The 6,534-nt window shown below is 42.0% G+C and overlaps 1 long non-coding RNA gene across 1 annotated transcript; it reads left to right on the top strand.

The window, feature by feature from the left end:
* The first annotated feature begins 1,779 nt into the window (after positions 1–1,779).
* Positions 1,780–6,043, top strand: LOC105724708 (uncharacterized). Its single transcript, XR_001109096.2, has 3 exons — positions 1,780–1,978; positions 3,210–3,295; positions 5,971–6,043. It is a non-coding gene; the product is annotated as an uncharacterized LOC105724708 (long non-coding RNA).
* The last annotated feature ends 491 nt before the right edge of the window (positions 6,044–6,534 follow it).

Raw genomic sequence — 6,534 nt, 5'->3', positions numbered from 1 at the left:
CATCTGCTGTGATAGCAATGCCTTCTCCTAAAGAAGCTGCCTGAGGCTGTTTTACAACTAGCTTTCTCTCTCTCTCTCTCTCTGTGTGTGTGTGTGTGTGTGTGTGTGTGTGTGTGTGTGTGTATATGTACTATATACACAGAGAGAGAGAGAGAGAGAGAGAGAGAGACAGAGAGACAGAGAGAGAGAGAGAGCAACAGAGAAAATACATTCTAAAATAACAGCAAGAAGTATATAGTATAGTAAATACTAGGTAATATGAATATTTTAGCTCCATTATAATCTTATGGGACCACCATTGTATATGCAGTCTGTGGTTGACTGAAATGTCTTTACGGGGCACATGACTGTAATTGATTTTGTCATGTCATAAATTGCCATCAATTGCCCTCTTTGTTTTTCTGCTCTTTGGAGAGAAATTTTCTTTAAATGGATTTCAAATAGCATTTGTTGGGTTTTTTCCTCCATCTTAAGTGCCTTCTAAATATTTCAGCAGTTATCACCTGCCAGGCCATAATCATTTGTCATCATAAAGAAAGGGGAAATTTTTTTGTGGGACATATATTTAAATGATTCTGCAGTGTACAAAACCATCTAATACTGAACGTTTGCCTGTTCTTGCTTGCGTGATTTTTGCCTGGCTTATGACAAGCAGCAGGGATATTCTGTGAAATGCCTGTATATCCTTAAACTTTGGAGTCAGTTTATTTCTCTAACGGTTACATTATCAAGTACATATATTTTGTTCTAAGATACATTTTTATTGGAATATAATCTACTTACAGAAAAGTGCACACGTATTATGTGTACTGTTTGACAAATATTCATAAACAACCATGTAGCCAGCACTCAGATCAAGAAACAGAATATTTATGAGCCCCGGGAAGCTCCCCTCATGCTCCTTATTAATCATTACTTCCCCTTCCAAGTATAATCACTCTTTTGTATTCTGGTACTTTAGATTCATTTTTTCCTATTTTTTAAATAAAAAGTTTTCCCATTTTTAGTTAAAGATATACTTTTTACTGGGCATCATATAAATATACTCTTTTGTCTCCAGCTTCTGTGTCTCAATCACAGGTTCACGAGACTCAAAATAAATAACGGCTGTTATGTGCAGCAGCCAGTATTTATTTATTTTTATTGCTGTGGAATATTCCACTGTATGAATAGACTGCCATGGGATTTTGAATTACGGAATTGACACTAGACTGTGAATCTGAGCAGGACACTTGATGTCAATGAGTAGGACAGTTAATATCTAACTCCTCAGGGCAGGTTGGCTTTCCCAAGAAAGCAGCCTCTGGGATAGTGATCAGTGTATATAAGAACTTACTGGAATGTGTTCCCTCAAGCAACACCTGTGGGAGAGGGGAAGGGAGCAACACGAGGCGGAGGAAAAGTTGGGCTGTGATGCAATTACAACATGGCCTCAGCCACCCCTGCTTATGATGCTCCTTCAGACTTGTCTTAATTTCCATCAAGGGGGTGAGGCCTTTTTGCCCCCCTATCGACCAATCATTGGATTCATGCTACCCACAGTCAGAAGGCTTGACCTTGAAATAGGCATCTCTCTGCAAAACAATAACCTCCACACTTCCTATTAAACATTCCTAATAGTACCAATCTAACAGGTGCCTCCCTACCTTCTCTAGGGACCAGGTCTTCTGATGGACTCCTGTCATGCTAATAAGTATGCAGACATAAGCATTGAGTCAAAATTAGAGTCCTTGGGAGTTGAAAGTGATAAAAACAAACAAACACACTTTAAACTGAGCTGTGGAGAAAAATGTTGAAAGAAGTGCTTAAAATTAGATAATAATTTTATATTATGATCTCATGTCTTTTGTGCACTTTACAGTGTGCCCATTGGGTTTACGATGAAAGAAAAAAAAGAAGCCTAATCAAATTATCCCACTTCCAGTGCTGAATGAGTCTCCATGTCTGCCTTGCATGGTGGCAAGGTAAGAACAAGAAGGTAAGGGGAAGAAAAATGAGAAGCAATATTTCTTCTCAACCTCCTCTTTCCAAAGCACTCTCCTATGAGCTTTGCATGTTTTGTCTCATTAAATCATCATGACTATGTGATGTATCTATTACTGTTCCCACTTTAGGAAGAAGGAGAAAGAGGAAAAGAGAGCACTGTGGATCAACAGTTAATAATTGTTCAGAATAAAACTGGGACTCAAGTTCAACTTACTCCAGTTCACTTTTTCCTTTTTCTCAAATTTTTTTTTGCATTTTAGGTTTTGGGGTACATGTGAAGAACATGCAAGATTGTTGCATAGGTACACACATGGCAGTGTGATGTGCTGCCTTCCTCCCCATCACCTATATCTGGCATTTCTCCCCATGCTATCTCTCCCCAACTCCCCACCCCCCGCTGTCCCTCTCCTATTTCCCCCTACAGACCCCAGTGTGTGATGCTCCTTTCTTTTCTTTTCTTTTCTTTTCTTTTTTAGATGGAGTTTTGCTCTTGTTGCCCAGGCTGGAGTGCAGTGGCATGATTTCGGCTCACTGAAACCTCTGCCTCCTGGGTTTAAGTGATTCTCCTGCCTCAGCCCCCAGAGTAGCTGTGACTACAGGCTCACGCCACCATGCCCTGCTAATTTTGTATTTTTAGTAGAAACAGGGTTTCACCATGTTGGCCAGGATGTTCTCAATCTCCTGACCTTGTGATCTGCCCACCTTGGCCTCCCAAAGTGCTGGGACTACAGGCGTGAGCCACCACACCTGGCCTCCAGTTCACTTTTTCTTCCAACTACAACACACTTTCTTTCTGTAAGATGACACAAAATGAGCATAAACCACCGGGTAGGGCAGCTGAGTATTTTCCCTTTACTTATAACAGAGTACATAGAATTAACTTAACAGAATCCGAATTTTCTTATACCATGTCTTGTTTTCCCTGACTTCAACATAGATTTTGTTTATGATAAAAACACATTTAGTATATATGCTCACTAGAAAGAAAACCTCATAAGGACAAGGACCTTAGTCACTTCTGTATCCCTAGCACCTAAAACAGGGCTACAGGAAGTTCAATAACCCATTTCTTGACTAAATAAATGACACATCAGTTCTTATAGTTCTGCAGTCCTTAAATATCAACTGATGCACATTCAGTTAAGTCAGTCAGTGGCAGAAGTGAAATATGAGACTTATTTGTATAAACATAAGCAATAACTCAGGATTCTCTTCATTTTCAGAAAACTAATGAAATTAAAGCATCATCCAAGGACACACACTTATGACTTCAGTTTATCGACGCAAAGAGCCCTCTTAAAAATGGAAGGTAACTTTGAGTCATTTTCTGTCTCTTCCTCCTTTTTCATTCTTTCCCCGTTCTCTGTATCACTTTTATTTTTAAAATACGGTGAAAATAACTTCTGAGAGAATAAAACACCAAAAGAGTCAGAAACAGTCTGAAACTGAAGGGGAAAGACAGGACCAGTTGTGGCAACATTTCCAGAGGTGGCAGCCAAGGAGCTGCAGATAGCAGAGTTTATTTATAGCTAAAGTAGAGTGAACAGAGATGCCTTGTGATGATGTTGGCTGTGAATTTTTGTTTTAAGGAAATGGAATAAATAATACACCTACCTTAAACAGGAGATAACTGCACTTGGAAAATCTCTTTAGCGACAGAAATAAAAGGAGTTGTGAAATTATGCTGCCTGATACTTTTGCTGATGTGCAATTCCTTTAGAGTAGATGTATAATTCAATCTTAAGCTCCCCGGTGGAATGCTTTGGGGCATCTACATGAATCTCATAAATATCAAGTTTATTTGCCTGTAGTCATTACCACATGCTAAAGAAAATGGATGTCACTTATTCTCCACTACAGGATCAGCAGAAAGGACAGAAAGTCTGACCATTCCTAAGAAGAGTTAGGTTTACTTTCCTTAATTTAAGGCCAAGTTCAATAACTAGTGAGTCACTGTGCCTGCTACATTATTTTATGTCTGAAAGCTAGAAGTGACCTAGTTTACTAACTCCTCCTACCGAGTGTTTCTCTAGCCTGTACGCAGACATGTTCAGAGTTGGAAATCTACTACAGTTTTGGACAGTGCTCGTTGTTAGGGAGCTCTACTTTATATTAAGCTGCATCTGCTTTCTTGAAAGTGATTAGCCTACTGGCTCTAGTTAGGTCTTCTAGAAAAATTTGGAAGATTAATCCTATTCCTGAAAAAATAATCTTTAAAATAATCAAGGTTAGCTTCTTCCATAACAGCTCTTCTGCAAGTCAAAGAGCTAAATATACCTGTTGCTTTAACTATTCCAAGAATGACAGAGCCACGTTATTCTGAAAACGCATCTGTTACCATCATTTATAAATTGTAGATTTCAGGTCTAAATAGGGTTCTAAAGTTGGTACAAATAAGTTGTCTACACTTTTTTTTGCTTACCTATATCATATTTTAAAAATAACTACTTGCCCCCTAACATATTTTTAAGTTATCTAATTTTATGTTTGAAAATTGTCATGTTTAATTCCCAATTTAGTGTTCATATTTGTTAAATACATTTTCATCAGTTTTGAACAGTAGATATTCCTTATTCAGTTTGTGGAAAATATTCACCATGTAGAAAATATTCACGATAGAAAAAGCCAGTGATATTAGGCAACCATTCGGCAAAATCGGAGTAATTTTCTCACTGACTATATCTGATTTCATAAATTTGTTAATATGAATCTCCTTGACAACTCTTCACTACTCAATTCTAGGAGACATAGGTAGGTAAGATCTAGAGTGCTGCCGTGTGTTTATCAGCTGGCTGAAATATGGCACTACCCTCCGATCCTCTGAGAATCTCTTACCTATCTGGGCTCATTTTGCTTTTTTTTTAAATGAAAATTTGTCTCAGGAGCTGTGTGTCATTGAATTGTCCCTTTGTTCAAGACCCAGAGGTTATATATTCTGGGGCAGTGCCCCAGGGCAGTAAAATTTAGGATAGATGGAAAAAATAACTCTCTCTGTGTGTGTGTGTGTGAGTGTGTGTGTGTGTGTGTGTGTGTGTGTGTGTGTGTTCAGTAACTAATGGGAACAGGGTGCTCTTTTAGCAGATCTCATGGTGGAAGGCAGTTTGCCACGTACACTTCACTGAACTAGATTTAAGGACAAATAAAGATGAAAGAAGGAAAGTGTTCTCATGTTCCTGCAACTTGTATAGTAGTGTCATGGGATCTTTAGGGTGTCACTTCTCTGGCTGGAAACCTCTGTGGTCAGCGGTGCCTTCTGCTTGAGTATTGCTCATGCCTGCTGGGCTTGTTATCCCAACTCAGACAGGCCAGCTGTGCTCAGCTCATGCTACAGGCCTGGATGCCACCAGCCAGGTACGGAGTGGTAGCGGGTGTGTGAGCAAGCGAGCATAGGGTCTGGACACTGAACACAGCCAGGCACACTGCCTACTGCAGCGTGGCATGCAGCTCCAGGTGCCAGCTTCATGCAAGGCTGTGGCTAGGCCAGATGTACCATAAGCAGCTTTTGCTGCAGGCACCAGCAACTGGGTAAGGAAAAGACGGTGGCACCCAAAAACTCAGAGATGCCAGAGTCCCAAAGAGAGTGTTATAGTATGTCACATCCCTGACTCAGGGAGCCCTGAGGTCTGGGCTCCCAGAAAGGCCACAGCCCTCTTCTCCTTCTTATTGCTCACAGCTTGGGGATGAGTTCTGGGGGGACGTGTTTCAGCCTGTTTGTTACAGGTCCTTCAGTCCCACTGTTCCACTCTGGCCCACAGTTCCTGGTCTGACCCTGTACCACTGCTGCTTCCTGTCTTGTGGGACAACTTCCCAGCACTGGTGAAGGGCTGTAGTGTTATAGCAGTTCTGGCTTGGGGAATTCCAAAGGCTGGGCCCCAGAAGGGTCACCACTCTTCACTCCTGCAGTCCAAGAGTGTGTCACCACCTTCAACTTAGCGAGCTGGCCAGAAATGTGTTACAGCTCCTTTCACTCCCTGCATTTGGCAGATCCTGAGTTCTTGCCCTGTGTCCAGGAAGAATGAGGCTGCATGGACAACTGGAAGGTGAGCAAGGAGGAGAGCTTTATTGAATGACAGAAGAACTCTCAGGAGACCTGAAGCAGGTAGCTTCTTTCTGCAGGCAGGTCATCCTGATGAGTGGCTGAGTCTGGCTGAGTCTGGAGTTTTTATGTGCTCAGAATGGAAGAAGTACATGCTGACTGGTCCATAGGCAGGCCTGGAAAAAGCACCATCTGACTGGCCAAAAGACATCAATGAAGTTCTCGCTCTGGGTCATGAACCCCACCTGGAAGTGGGAGCCCAGCCCTCAGGCTTCAAGCTGTCCCTGGCTTAAAGGTAAGATTTCACTGGGGGCCCGCCCTTCCCTCCTAAGAACCCGTGTGCCTCCACCACGATCAACATGCCATCCATGGCACGCAGGCTGTTCCTTCTGAAGGGTACCCGCAGGCCCATGACAAGCTGCCCTCAGTACCTCGGGATCCCTTCCACACTCGTCGGTGCCCAAAGTCTGGAGGGGCCAAGGGAGCAGGGGGCTTGCATCTCAGTGCTGCCC

This window comes from Aotus nancymaae, unplaced genomic scaffold (assembly GCF_030222135.1).
Source record: "Aotus nancymaae isolate 86718 unplaced genomic scaffold, 86718_ANA_hifiasm-v0.15.2.pri h1tg000072l, whole genome shotgun sequence".
Classification (NCBI taxonomy): Eukaryota; Metazoa; Chordata; class Mammalia; order Primates; family Aotidae; genus Aotus; species Aotus nancymaae.
This window is presented reverse-complemented; position numbering and strand designations above follow the sequence as displayed.